Here is a 15,726-nt window from a genome sequence, read left to right on the forward strand (position 1 = left end):
CATGATAATACCTGACTGCAAAGGAGAGACAATTATTATGGCCCCGAGTCTGAACACTAAAGAGTCATCTCTTAAACAAAAGGCAAACATTTTTGAGGGTGAGATAGAACATTCTTGATAGAAAAAAAAAAAAAATCCACACAGGTCCAGTCTGATACACATGACACAGATTTTCTGTGGTCTTAAATAATCCAAGAAAAAGCCAGAAGATTTAAAACCTATGGCTGCTTAATGTATTCTTGGGACTGTCCATACTTCTTTTACATTATTTGTCTTGGGTGGATATTTGGTGAGATTTATAAAGAACATATATCAACCTTGAGGACTTGTTTTTCAGGCATTCTTGGCTCTTTTCTTCCTTTTTTACCATTCCTGGAACTTATTTTTATTTTATGTAGATCCAAGTTTCTATTGGGTATCACCTGCCTTGTGCTTGAAGAAATTTCTTTAGCATTCTGCATCGGGCAAATATGCTGGCAATAAATTTTCAAGCTTTGGCTTTCCTGAAAAAGTCCTCATTTCACCTTTACTTTTGAAAAAGTATTTTCACTGGATATAGAACTCTGAGTTCACATTTTTCTTTCTTTTAGTACGTTAAGGGCATCACCACACTGGCTTCTGGCTTGCATGGTTTTTACTGACAAGTCTTTTATAATCACTATCTTTACTTTTCTGTGTGTTATGTCCTTTTTCTCTGAATGCCTCCAAGATTTCTTATTTGTTTTTCAGAAGTATGATTGTGATATGTATATAGGTGTATTAATTAAATAATTAAAAATTATCTTGATGGGATGAGCACTGGGTGTTATTCTATATGTTGGCAAATTGAACACCAATAAAAAATAATTTAAAAACCGTTTAAAAAAACAAATAAAATATTAAACAAAACAAAACAAAAAATTATCATGCTTGGGACTCCCTGAGATTCTCCTAGTTGTGTTTTGAAGTATTATATTAGTTTTGGAAAATCTTGATGATTATCTTTTCAAATACTTCTCTCTTTATCTCATTTCTTTCTGAGAATCCAGCTATACTTAACTTTTTTTTTTTTAATGTTATTCTGTCCCTGAGATCTTGAGTGCTCTTTTCCCCCCATTATCTGTTTTTCTCACTTTGCATGTTAATTTGGGTAATTTCTATGGACCGATATTCAAGTCCACTGATTCTTTCCTTAGTTGTTTCAAATCTCCTGATGAGCCTGTCAAAGAGATTCTTTGTCTTTGAAATGTCTTAGACATGTCTAACATTGTGCTGTTGTTTTAATCTGCAGCATCTCCATGACACCTTTCTTATAGTTTCCATCTCTCTGATACAATTCCTTGTTTGTTCATGCACATTGTCTGCTCTTTCTGCTTAGATTATCAAACACATTAACCAATTATTCAAAAGTCCCTATTACATATTCCTAACATCTAACTCATCTATGAGTTTAGTTTTGTTAATCAGTTTGTCAGTAATGCATTGGTTTTCTCACTGTGTGTGTGTGTGTGTGTGTGTGTGTTAATCATTTATTGCAAGTTTTGTGTGTCGAGTCCATTTCTACTCCAATAACCAAGGAAATTTTAGAAACCATACCTATAAGAGCAAAGCAACAGTCATTTATTTTACAGCTCCAGATGGGATTTTAAGGCATATTTGATCCATAACACGTGGAGGTGTGATTGCTCTGAGTCCAAAAGGTGGTTGCTGGTCTGCCCAGCCTTACTACAGACAGGAATCCCATAACACTTGCACAGCAAGAATGAGAATTAAATGTAGTCCATCCAACTGTTCCATTCCTGGTCCAGCTCTGCATGGAGAGGAGCCAGGCAGGTCTGGTCATCTTGTTTTCATTGTTCTCTGAATGAGTAAACAAGTGAATACTCTTTGAGCAGGCTGCTAGGGAGGGTTTTTAAAGTGGCCCCTCAAACCTTATCTGCTACAAAGATAAAAATAAAAATAAAGAATGGGTTACAGAGAAAATATAATCTAAATAAAGCAGGATGGATGCAAAAGTTCTCTCACATCAAAAATAAAAACAAAAGTATACTGGAGGAGAGATGCCACTAAAAATGGAAGAGCAAACCAGATTTATTAAATATCTATTTGTTAACTAAGTGAATGATGCGTGGACCATTGGCTAGTTATGTAGGAGAAAGCTGAAAAAATTCATGAATTCAGAATCCTCTCGATGTTGCATCCCAGGGGCCCACTATCAATGAACTGGAGTTAGCATTTAATTGAAACGAATTGATCATCCCTTATCTAGTATATTATTTCCAAAAGACTAGAAAAAAATAACAATCTCAAGGACTTCCATGTACAGAGATAGATGATAATTTTGACATCTGATCTTTGGACAGCCAGATTTTCCTTTCTAAAATTTAATTAATTAATTATTTTTTTTGAGGGATAGCTGACATATAACATTATATTTGTTTCAAGTGTAACAATGTAATGATTCAATTTGTGTATATTTTACAAAACAAGCACTGCAATAAGTCTAGGTAATGACCATCACTATATGTGACTACAATTTCTTTTTCTTGTGATGAGAACTTTTAAGGTCTTTTTAAGATCTCTTAGCAGCTCTCAAATATGTAATACAGTACTATTAACTGTAGTCACCATGCTGTGCACTACATCCTAGGATTTATTTATTTTATAACTGGAAGTTTGTATACCCTGGCAACCACCAATCTGACCTCTATACCTATCAGCTCCATTTTTTCTTTTTTTTTTTAGACCTCACATAGAGAGATCAAATAGCATTTGTCTTTGTCTGACTTACTTCACTTAGAATAATGCACTCAAGTTTCACTGATATTGTTACATATGTCAACATTCTATTCTTTTTTATGACTTTAAAATATTCTGTTGTGTATATGTACCACATTTTCTTTAACCCTTTATTCTAAGAGCTACAATTACTAAACAAACTACAAAGGACCACAGCAGTAAGTGTGAGTACATGAAAGTTTTAAATGTCTCCATAACAAAAACCTCTAATTAACAGTAAGAAAATACATATATCTCTATATAATATTTTTGAACAAATATGACATCAGAGAATGAGATATACAGAATAGTGACCGGAGCCCAACTCTTGCATCTCAGAACAACTTGGGGCAAATTCCATTGTCACTGTGAACAGTGAAGACAAGACCTCAGTGTCTTCATCTCTAAAATGAAGACATTAATAATTCTTACTCCATAAGATTATGATTTTAAGTGACTTCCTCCTGCTATGCATCATTCTTCTATTTATTATTATTATTATTATTATTATTTTCTTTCAGAGAGAGAGAGAGAGAGAGAAAGTGTGAGTGGGGAGGACCAAAGGGAGAAGGAGAGAAAATTAGATTTTTGTGCTATTTATCCATTTCCTTTAAGGACATTTTGCCAGTTTGTTTATTTTCACTATAATAAATCTGCAAAGAACATTATTGTATAAATGCATCTCTGCTTATTCCAAAAATAGTAGATACTTAAAACATATTTGCTCGAGTGGAGAGATAGGTGAAAGGATGAACAAAGAGAAGGATCAACGTGTGAATATTAAGCACTGAAATGTAAAGATTTGAATAAGAAAACATTCCAAGTATATCTACTGACAAGTGAGATGGAAAGTCAGGTGTTCATTTTTTTTTTTTTTTCATGAAAAGGTCTTGAGAATATTTATGTGTAGAATAAAGAGTCAGTAGTTGAGATCCTAAGCCTAAGAAGGAAGGAGTGACTGAGGGACGCAGACCTCCAGGGAGTTGAGGGACTCAGATATGGAGCACAGGCAGAGGGCCACTGTCTCCAGAGCCACCTCGTCCTTTGTGCATAGAAAGAAGGAGGTAAGGACACAAGATTGCAAGCTGAGGTAGACTTGATCTGTAGAAGCAGAAAGACAGTTGAGAGTATTCTCAGGCTCCAACAGGGCCTCTAGTTTGAGTCAGGATGGTCTTTTCAAAGTGGAAGAGGCAAAGGAGGTGGGATTACAGTGTGGGTAGATGGCAAAGCTCTGTAGGAGCCTAGTTACTACAGAATATGAGAAGGGACTGGTGAGGGCCACCCAGAGGGCTGACCAGGTCAGCTCTGAAATGCTGCTGGATCCTGGAGGCCTCATGATGCCAGATAGAGAAAGGGGAAATTACAATTGGGCTTTGCTAGAAGAAAGGAATAGAAGGACAAGGATATTAAAGGAACCACCTGAGGGTCTGGCAAGAAAATGAATGTTGTCACAGCCCAAGATCAGGGCTGGATATCAGCACAGTGGAGATCAGGCCTGGGGGAGCCGGTAGATTGGGTGAATCCAAAGGATCAACTGCTCTGGGTTTCACTCCATTTCACATGGGTGAAAAGCGTGTTAGCATAAGACAGAGCAGTAGTGATGGGAAACTGTGGTCAGGGAGTTCTTGGGGTAGAGGAATTTAAGATTTCAGAAGTCAATAAATTCTTGGGACAAGTCTAAGATATGGCCCTGAGATTGAGTGCCTGAAGGAGATGACATTGGGTTGAGAACCTGAAAGAATGATGACCATCTGGTCAAACCCAATGGATGTTTAAGTCATGCAGAATAGAGATGAGTCTTGGAGTACAAAAGGAGACAAGCATCCCGTGGGAACATTTTCTATGAACATGAGCCATGGACTCAAACTGGATAACTGACCAAGAAAAGGAAAGCCAGAAAGTGGTAGACAAGAGGGCAGAGTCTTCATCTACACAAGAGCACCTGGCTTGGGAAGGGAGTGTAAGGGGAGAAATAGGACTGCCATAAACAAAGGAAGGGAGAAGGGCCTGTTAAGGAAAGGGTGTACCATGAGTGGAGTCAGAGTTCCTATATCGTGGGGAACAAGAGAAGAATGGAGAGCCATGAGTCCATGTGACCAAGGTGTAGTCAAGCCTGAGGCATTTAAAGTGGGGACTTTTGTACCAGTGAGGCTTAGAGTCGTGAGTAATGGAAAGTGTGTTTCAGTTGTCAAAGTAAGTGAATAAAATGCATTTTATGGGGTGTTATTTTTAGTTTTATAAGGCCAGATGTTCCAGCTGTGCATTGCCTTATGTGCCTGCCCTTCCTGGAAGTGCCAGAGTCTCCATTCTCCTTACGGTCTGGAAATACCAACTTTTGGCCTCTGTTATCCGGAGTCAACCATCATATAACCTCAATTACGTGAATGTTGGAAAAGAAAACAGAAGGGACACAATAGGCTTCAGAGCAGCCAAAACAGATGTCACAAAGCCATTGAGCATCAGTCACAGGCCATTGGGTTTTAAGGCAAAACTTTAATGAAGAACAGTCTTCTGGGTCTCTAACCCAGAGCAGCATTGTAGGTTCTGCTGCTAAACACTAAGAGAGGAGAGGGAATAATAAATCAAAGAGATCAGCTCTCAGAGAGGCCAAGCAGAAGAAACATGAGAGGCTGCCACATTCTGGGGCCATCAGGAACAGCTGAGGAAAGACACAGGAAAAGCTAGGAAATGAAGCAACATGTGGTTTGTGGCCATGACTCTGTTATTACTATAAAACTCTGTTATAATAAACAGTCTACTTCACCTGAATTTGGGGCCTCCAAGATATGGCCCACTCCTCCCTCCTTGGCTGTCAGCTTCCTTGAGCACCTCCTGGATCCGTTCCCTGAGGTCCAGGAGCTGGGCCATCACATCACAGCTGCCACCTTGCAGTCTTCCCATCTCCTGAGCCCACTGCAAACTCAGAGTCCCTTTTCTCTTTAAGAGTTCTGTACCAGGGTTTAGAGCCAGAAAAAAAGAGAGGGAGGGTGACAAAATAAATATATGGGAAAGTTTCAAAGAACAAGAAGGTCTCCAAGCAGTCATGTTCCAGTCAATAAATATTTGTTGGGTAAATGAATGATCTGTTCAGGATGAGCTCAGACCTCAGCCCAGCTCTCACAGCCCTTTCCCCAAAGCCAGTGGTCTCAGCTGTCCCCTGAAAGTCAGAGTGTTTTATTTCTATCAGATGCTTTGGATATCTAGGATGGAGGGACAGATTCCCAGCTGGAGCACAGAATCCTGAAATAAAGCTGAGGCCCTGGGGCATTTCCACATTTGTACCTTCCACCATGCCTCTCCCCTTGGCTCTTCCCTTGGGTGGCCTTTCTCACAGCCCATTCTTCTAAAAATTCCTCTGTAGTGGCAGATCAATAGATCTCTGGACTGCCTCCTACAGTGAAAGAGTCATTTACTGACCCAGATAATTCCTGGTGAGTCTTCTGACATGATCCATTCTCGTTATTCCCTGGTACTAAGAAATCAAATAATTATTAGATATATTTTGAAAAAAATGTATAAAACCATTAACATTTTGCAAGTAGTGGTGGTTAACATCATATCATGGCCTTCAGTTGTGAAAAGTGGACCTTTGGGGCCCCTGTGTCCCAGCACCACATGGACTCAGGCTTGATAAACAATGACGCTCCCCGCAGTAGCTCTCTCCTTCCATCTCAGCCCACTCAGGGCTCCACGTCCCCTGCCATCTTCTTTCTTCAGTGGGCACAGAGCTGTAGGTGTGGCTAGTGGTGACAAAGGGATTTCATGGGGCATGAGAATGAGTTCCTGGCTTGAAATAACTTAAAATCTGGGTAGAGACACAGGGTAGAGTCTTCTGAGGGTCAGTGGAATGGAACAGAGTCAATTGAATGATACATACTCTCTAGTACAGAACTTGATTGCTGAAATGACAACATTTTCACTTTGGTTCAACTTCCCAGTCACAGAGAGCACAAAACAGGAGCCAGATGTAGAGATGTACTGGAGATACAGAGAAAAAAAAAAAAACAGTCCTTACTTTTGCAAACCCCACAGTCCAGGAGGTGAGACAAAAATTGAAAACAGATGCAGTGAATAAGAGATCTAGGATGAGGATCTCTGGTTTGGACAACTTAGTGGGTAGTGGTGCCTTGTCTGAACCAGCAAACAGAAGAGAAGTGGATTGGAGGAGAAGATACCAGGTCCAGAGGGGGCATGTTCAGTGAGATGTGCCCTAAGTAGAGACTTATTAGGATTCTTCTCTGAGCCAGAACTGAGTTAGCATTAGGGGGGCATCATAGAATCCAGCCAAGTGGAGCACAGAGGGTCTTGTGCAACAAAATATGGCAGCACGATTGCAACTTGGACCTGCAGTCATTCATCATCATGTGACCAGGAGGACATACAATTGGGGCAGACAGATCCTGTAGTGACCAAGAAAGATGCAATAAATCTGCTGGAAAAGGGGTCTTGGGAGGTGGCTAGGGATGAAGAGAAAAGTTGTTTTGCACATAGGTTGGTGGGTGGAAGCATGGGGCAAAGAAAGATGCCCTTTTCATAGTGATGCCCTGGCCTATACAGGAAGGGCAGGGAGAGGCTTCCCAGCCCTTGAGCCTAGTTCCTCCTCTCCATGAGTTTTTGGAAATAATTCTAGAAAGATGGAGGACAACATATTTAACTGCCTGATACACCTTGACCTCCTCTCAAGGGCACTTAGGGAAACACCTGCACTTCTTCCCTTTGGGCCACTGGAGCATCCACCAAACAGCCAGCCAGTGCAGGACAGAGCTGCTAGCCACCCCGGGATGTGTGGCTTGTCCTCCTCCCAGGATGGATCCCAGAATACTTTCTTGTCTGGTGAGAGATGATGCTTTTCTAGGAAGGCTCCTTCCTGTACTCTCCCAACAATCCACAGAATCAGAATCCAAGCTATTAGCTCCCTAACACCCCCGCCCCAATAAAAAGCCTGTATTTCTCAACATCTTAATGTATTTTAGAGCTAAAATCTTGCCTACCTAAAACTGGTCTAGCTAACCAGGTGGGGGGTTTCTATGTCATAGTTGATGTCACTGTTTCCAAAGTGACACTATAGACTGCATAATGGGACAATAGAGTTCATTTTGAACCATAATGGCACATGAGGATTCTTTAAAACTGATTGTCATGTAGAATCAGAACAGACTCAAATAATTTTTTGCTGACATTTATAGATCTGATGCTTAAAACCTGTTCTTTAAAAATGTTTTGATCATATTATCTCCTTCAAATTATTCTCACTTGTTGCCTTTAATTTTTTCACATTGTATTATATCTCTTTCATTATGACAACCACGTAACAGTAGCCTGGCAGCTAGTCTACCCCATGTTTGTAGTATATGGAGTTTTTATTTGATTTTAGACTTTTGGATAACAAATATGAGGGTTGCTTGCAATGAATGAAAAGCAATGTCTATACTCCTATTAGAATAGGATTCTAATTCTATTCTCCTATAGAATAGAATTCTCCTAATTCTTTCTATTCTCCCTATTTCTCCATGTGCCACCAGTGTGAATTTTGATCACATGATGATTTCAAGTTTGATAACTCCTAATAGTCAGTGACCACCTCCTGCACAGGGGCAGACAAGTGCTGAGCATTCTGATCTAGAGTGGTACAAAGCAGCATGGAGAGTGAGTATTGTCCTCACTGGCCATATGAGGGGAGCCTGTGGTATGTGACTCACACATAATATACAAAAGTTGATGGCTGTCAAGTGTAAGGTTGACTAATTAATACCCTTATCCTTTTAGATCAGCAAATTTGCCTTGAGTAGCTACTATGTGTACTTGAGCAACATGTTGAGTGGTTAATGATGAGTAGCACACACCTTCTTCAGGGGTCTTAACATCTTACTGGAAAGACAGATAATAAGCCCAATTATTAAACACAATAGCAAGTGCAATGAAACATATAGATGAGGTGCTGGTAGAGAAGAATACGAGAGTATGTGCATGTGTGCATATGTGTATGTGTGTGTATGGTAGGATGTCAAGTGTTGTGAGGACACCACTTTAGCTAGGGGGTCTTTGGGGAATATGTCTCTGAAGAGTTGAGATTTCAGCTGAGGCCTGATGTGGGAAAGAGAACTAGGCATGTGAAGAGCATTTCAGGTAGAGGTGATGGACACAGAAAGTCCTGGAAGTACAGGTGTGATAAAGATGGGTGGAACAGAAAAGAGGCCAATGTGACTGGAGCAAAATGATCAACGGAATGAAGATGTGGAAGGGGTATAGAGCAAAGAGTTAAGAACATTGGGGTATCCTTAAATGATTTTTAAAATATTTTTTAAATTTTATAATGATTTTAGATTTGCAGACAAGTTTCAAAGATAGTAAGAAATTTCTCATATATTCTGAACCCATTTTCTTCTGTTGTTAATCTCCTACATTAGTAAGATGGATTTGTCACAACTAATTAACCAATAACAATATATTACTATTCATCATTCACAATTGGTCTTTTGAGCACTTCTATTCTTTCTAGCACTATAAGTTGCTCCAGATCCACCTGATATGTTTCCTGCCCCAGCCCTACAACCAGTCATTTCTCTAAGGATCCGCACTCCTTTTATTGGAGAATTATGGTAGAAACCAAGATCTGGGTGCCAGGTGTGCTCATTGCGGCTGGGGTGCCACTGCTCTGGACTCTCAGCAGAAAGGGGTTTGAAATGTCGGTGTGTGTGCTAACCCACATGTATACACATATCTGCAATGGCTTTTGTATTTTTCCATATGCAGCTGTGTTAGGACAGATAGAAGCAAATGCTGGCTTCCAACCCTGACTCGTATTGTGCGAGTCATTCTATTCCCCTAGCATTGCTTACCTCTAACCTCTCACTCAATAGAGAGAAACCCAGTTACAACCATTTGCTTCCCATTTATGTAACTGTCCCATCTAGGGACATTTAGAGTGGTTTCAGAGTTGTTAGCTCATCCCTCCCTGAGGAACAACTTCACCGACCAGAGCACAGTGCCCATATGCAGTTCTTTTTGCCTTTAGCCTTACGGAAGCCATTCATTTCCAAAGTTTCTCAGGTCAGCTCCTCTTTTTCCCCTCCACCCTCAGTGAGTTTCTTTCATGCACTTGTACTGGAGTTATATTCTTTGGTCACAGTCTGCATTGCCTTCTGGAATCCCCTGGCCTCCTTCAAGGTTTCTGTCTTATTTACCTCTCTCAAGCCCCTTCTGGCTTCTGCGTGGGACTGGGCTGCAGGGAGTTGAGTTGGGGAGGACAGACAGGGGATAACACAGCACGCAGGTGAAGGAGGACAGGGTGTGGACTTGGGTGACTTCCATGGAGATGAAAACGTGTAAATGAAATCAATTGTGGACATAGGTGTACGGCTTTGAGTTAAATTTTTGCAGCAAGTATAAAGATGTCCAAGAGGGAATTTATCTCCTCATTCCATTTTGTTCTGAAAGTGGCCGAGGAAGCTTTGAGTGTGACATCACCATATCCCAGAGAATCCTGCTCACTAGCAAAAGCACTTTATTATTCATGTGGGTAACATCTTTCAATGCTGTTGAGTCATGCAGTCTAATCATCCTGGGTGCTGATAATAAACATAGTTGCTGGGCTGTTTTAAAGAGTTATGAGTGTGAGGGAGATGTCACTCACCTCGACCATCTGCTCAGCACCAGGAACAGCTGAACTGGGTCTGGCAAAGGGAACAGTATATACATTTTCTACTCCTTTGATAGATTTGTTTGGGGAAAATGTTCTAATGATTAATGAGCCATTTCCTTACTGATACACCACACGTGTCCCTAGTAATAAATAAATGATTCCAGGGCAGCCTTGGCAAAACCTTGCCTTGACCATATCTCAGGATACAGCTGGAGGGGACAGGCCAGGAGAGGCTGGTGTCTGGGAGGAGGTCATGACCTCAGATGGACAGTCCTAGGGAAATACCTTCCTTTGCAAGCTGATGGAGGAGGTAAGCATGGTGCAGGACCCAGCACAGAGGGGCAGAGTGGGGCACCCAGGCTGCAGGATGCAAGGTTCCCTCCCAATCCTTCCAATATCATTCCTCTTGATGGTCCCTGCAAGCTTGAGTTCCTCCCTGGAGGATGAGTCACTATTCCTCTGATTTGTGATAGCATATCTCATGACTCACCTGCTCACTGGCTTTACCAGGGCTGTGATGAGTCCCCTGTAATGCAGGGGACTTTGTCCTAGGACTTGGGACAAGACAGGGAACTGACAACCCAGAGTATACTTGTCACTCAACCCCCCCCCCCAGAAGGATTCCTTTAGAGTGCTCATTGTGAGGGCCAGTATCCTATCTGGACAATCTCCAAAGAGGCCTCTGTCATGTGGGGCTTCTGGCTCAGAGTGATCCACCAGGGCTCGCTCTCCAGGACAAAGACTCAGTGAGCCAGGTTGGGGTCCCACTCAACTCAGGTTTCATAACTTTGGGGTCTGCAGAGTCTCAAGGGCCACCTCACAGCCCCACATCTAAAGCAGATTTCCAAGCCTGAGAGAGAGGGAGCCCCCTCCCTTCTGAAAGGAGGAACATTTGAAGGTACCAGAGACCCAAACAGCTTTTTGATGCCCACTCCGGAGTGTGCTTTCTCCAATCCCATCTCTGCTCCCATTTCTACCTGGCTCTTCCCTTTCCTCTGCCTGGTGCCCCTACGCATTCTGCAGGTCTCAGCTCAGATGTTACCTTCTTCAGGAAGATATGCTGACCTCCTAGTTAGCAGAGATACCCTTCCCTCAGTTCCTATAATGTTCTGTGCTTGTCCTAAACACAGGATTACCATATTGTCACAGGAGTGGCATTTTTAGTGATGTCCTCATTCTCTAGAGTGTGAGATTCATAAGTCACAATTGAGGTCTTCACATCCCTGGAGCCTCCAAAAAATACATACTTAACAAGTGCCTACGAATGGAAGCTATGATGAAGGAATGAGCCTGACCACTCCTGTGGGATGCCGATTAGCCATAAAGCCTTTTTTTTCTTCTGGGTGGAAAGACTCCCACCCCATAGCTAATGAAGAATTAGGATCAATTATGAAATGATTCTTTCCTGGGGATACTTTAAAGCACAAAGGAAGGGAACCAGGATTTAGGAAGTACTTTCCAATGTTTTTCGAACTGTGGATTGTGAAATCAATTTAGAAGGGGGTGGCCAGCATTTGCTGAATGGAATGGAATGGAACCCAGTATAGGATAAAGTACAATGGTAAGGAAAATAATGTACATATGGTAAGGATAAGCATTGTTCCACACAACTTCCATTTCAGTTATAGTATTAACCACATAGCCACATACAGGCAGGAACGCCCTGAAGTTCATCTTTAGTGCAGAATCTAGTTTCAATTGTGGCTTCACTCTAGTTTCAACCAGACTCCTTCTGAAGTCCAGTTAGCTGTTGTGCCTATTTCACATCAGTTAGGGCTTCCCCCAACTTGTGTGGATCAAGGACTGGATGATCCTATAGGTTATTATGCTATCTAATCCGTTTAACAAAATAATAACATGGACAAAGAGATGACCTTCAGATTCATTATTAATATATGAATATTCACTTCTAAACCTAGGTAACCATTCTAGATATAACCAGGAATAAAGATCGCTTTGTCTACTTCATGTTTTAAAGTCCTATGAGTCCATGGGAATATTCATGAGCAGAAAGCTACAATAAATAATAATGTGAAATCTACTAATTTTATATCAAACATCATTAACATTTCTCACATAGTTAAATAAGAACATAGGTTGGATACTGGTTAGAAAGTGGATACGTGTTAGTGTTAGGAATAGCATTGATTTCCTTTGGGCCAAAAATATCCATAAAAATTTAAATAGTACTGCGGGCAGAACAGAGATTAGTTGTAATCTTTGTAGGATTATTTGGGTGCCAGTATTTATAACAGTAAACACAATAAATAACCATATTTTTGTTTTTGTTATTTAATTTTATTTAGTCCATAAATCCTTCAAGAAAAAAATTACACTTGAGCATCTTTCACACCTTATGTGGAAGAATTAAAAGCAGAATGTCAACATTTGTCATTTTGAAATATTATAAAAAGGCAAAAATCCAAAATCATGGTCTTCAGCAAATATAATAAAACACACAATAAACAGTATAAGAATATAAAGGAAATCAGGGATCCCCGAGTGGCTCCATGGTTTAGCACCTGTTTTTGGCCCAGGGAGTGATCCTGGAGTCCAAGGATTGAGTCCCACATCAGGCTCCTTGCATAGAGCCTGCTTCTCCCTCTGCCTGTGTCTCTGTCTCTCTGTCTCTGTCTCTCATAATGAATGAATAAATAAAATCTTCAAAAAAAAGAATATAAAGGAAATAAGTCTTAGACACCCACTTGATGTCAGAAGAGAAACAAAGTAGTTGGGGACCACCCCCAAAACTTTCTCTGTTTCATAGTGCAAATGTGCAGTATGGTGGCAGGAATAGGACCTGCCAGTACCAAAGAAACCATAGCTCTTGCACCACACTGCCAAACTTCAACATTTTGGTCTCTAAATTTTATTTTATTTTTTTTAAGATTTTATTTATTTATTTATTCATGAGAGACAGAGACAGAGAGAGAGAGGGAGAGAGAGAGGCCAAACACAGGCAGAGGGAGAAGCAGGCTCCATGCAGGGAGCCTGATGCGACACTCGATCCCGGGACTCCAGGATCACATCCTGGGCTGAAGGCAGTGCTAAATTGCTGAGCCACCCGGGCTGCCCTCTAAATTTTAATAAAAGTATAATAATAAATAGACTTTTAGATAGAAGCTGAAATAAATTTGAATTTTATTCTTTTTATTATTAAACTCAAGATGCTTTGACCTTAGTGTAAGTCAACTATTGATTTTAATATTTGGTTACTTAGCATTTGGCCAATATATGTATTCAGTGCATCTCTACTGTGTTTGTGTGTGCATGGGTGTTTCTCATTCTGAGATTAATATGAGCCCCTGTCCCAGCCCGCATCTGGGCTATGTACCCAGAGCAGGCTTGTAAGGCTCCTCCTCCTCTGGTCATCATGGGCTGAGACTGACATGGGTTGGATGTGAGGTTCTTCTTGTAGATGAGAGGCTTAGGGGTAGTGACCCCCTAGTCCTCTCCAATGATTATCTAAGTGACATATAGGGATTTCCTCTTGATCCTATGCTCCTTCATTGATTCACAGATGCAGGGGTAGCCTCTGGAGTCTAGCATGTGGATCAACACAGTGGCTGTTTCCTGCAAGACAGTCTGAGTAAATGTGGGGATGGGGTATGAGAAGTCCATGGGCATGAAGATAGCTCTCTGTACCCTAGATGCAGTTCAATAGATACATTTATTTTTTTTTTCAATAGATACATTTAAGAGGCCTCACAAACATCCAAAAACTGTGGGCAGAATTTTGTGTGGTGTGTTTTTAAGAGTGCTCATAGCTTTCATCTGACTTTCTTTTTTAAAAAAAGATTTCATTTCTTTGAGAGAGAGAGAGTGAAAAAGAGAAACAGAGAGAGCAGGGTGAGAGGCAGAGGAAGAATCAGACTCCCTGTTGAGCAGGGAACCCTTGGGGCTTCATCCCAGGACCTCAGGATCATGACCTGAGCTCAAGGCAGGTGCTCAACTGACTGAGCCACCCAGATGCCCCTTCATCTTATTTTCAAAGGGGCCAGTAATCCAGAAATGGTTAGAAGCCCACTTCTTGAGAGTTTAACCAAATCTCTGAGTCACCAGCATTAATCCGGAACTGCTCTTAATGTAATGGTAGGAAAATCTTATTCCCCACTCTGCAGCTGGTAGCAATCCAAGATAAAGCAATGCAGGGGCAGAGCTCCAGGCTGAAGGACAGACCATGGGTCAGTTGCTAGAAGGGGATTAGGCAGGGCAAGCAGAGCCTGCCCAGAGTGTTCAAGGGTCCCTGAACTGCTTCTGACCTAGTTATAGGAAGAGTACACATAGCCAAGAACAGGGCAAAGGAAGAATGGTGTTTGATTCAGAACTTTGGACACTTTCCCAGAAGGCAAGGATGAAAATGGTCCTGGTCTCATGGCAAAATTGAAATAGGAAGAAATAGAAAATTTGAAAAGACCAATAATAACCAGCAAAGAAATTGAGTCAGTAATCAAAAAAATAATAATAATAATCCCCAACAAACAAAAGTCCAGGACCAGATGGCTTTACAGGTGAACTCTACCAAACATTTATAGAAGAGTTAATACCTTTTCTCCTCAAATTATTTAAAAAAAAATAGAAAAGGAAGGTAAACTTCCAAATTCATCCTATAATGCCAGAATTATCCTAAAACTAAAACCAAATAAAGACATCACTAAAAAAGAAAACTACAGGCCAATATTCCTGATGAACATGGATATAAAAATCCTCAGTAAAATACTAGCAAATGAAAAGCAACAATATTTTAAAAAATCATTCACTATAATCATGTTGGATTTATTCCTGGGTTGCCAGAGTGGTTCAATATTCACAAACCCATCAACGTGATACATCACATCAATAAAAGAAAGTATAAGAACAAAAAAAAAAAAAGAAAGTATAAGAACCATATGATCCTGTCAATAGATACAGAAAAGGCATTTGACAAAGTACAACATCCATTCATGATAAAAACCCTCAACAAAGTAGATTTAGAGGGAACATACCTCAACATAAAAAAGTCCCTCTATGAAAAACCAATGGCTAGCATCATCCTTAATGGGGGAAAACTGAGAGCTTTTCCCCTAAGGTCAGGAAGAAGACAAGGATGTTCACTCTCGCTACTTTTATTTGACATAGAACTAGAAGTGCTAGCCACAGCAATCAGACAACAAAAAGAAATAAAAGTCAGAGCACCTGGGTGGTTCAGTGGGTAAGATCTGACTTGATTTGGGCCTTGGTCATGATCTCAGGTTGTGAAATCAAGCCCGTGTTCTGCCCTGGCTCAACAGGGAATCTGCTTGAGTTTCTCTTCCTTTGCACCCTGCCCTACTCCTGCTCACACTCTC

General features: G+C 40.8%; 1 long non-coding RNA gene across 3 annotated transcripts; it reads right to left on the reverse strand.

The window, feature by feature from the left end:
• Positions 1 to 1,603: 1,603 nt before the first annotated feature.
• LOC111092435 lies at positions 1,604 to 7,803 on the reverse strand. Of its 3 annotated transcripts, none has more exons than XR_005378885.1 (4): positions 7,749 to 7,803; positions 6,635 to 6,735; positions 5,522 to 5,705; positions 1,604 to 1,839 (listed from the first exon to the last, which is right to left on the reverse strand). It is a non-coding gene; the product is annotated as an uncharacterized LOC111092435 (long non-coding RNA). The 3 variants fall into 3 exon arrangements; XR_005378883.1 differs by lacking the exon at positions 7,749 to 7,803 and adding an exon at positions 7,459 to 7,742; XR_005378884.1 differs by lacking the exon at positions 7,749 to 7,803 and adding an exon at positions 7,459 to 7,742 and having other exon boundaries at positions 6,040 to 6,735.
• Positions 7,804 to 15,726: the final 7,923 nt, after the last annotated feature.

Source organism: Canis lupus, chromosome 25, assembly GCF_011100685.1.
Source record: "Canis lupus familiaris isolate Mischka breed German Shepherd chromosome 25, alternate assembly UU_Cfam_GSD_1.0, whole genome shotgun sequence".
Classification (NCBI taxonomy): Eukaryota; Metazoa; Chordata; class Mammalia; order Carnivora; family Canidae; genus Canis; species Canis lupus.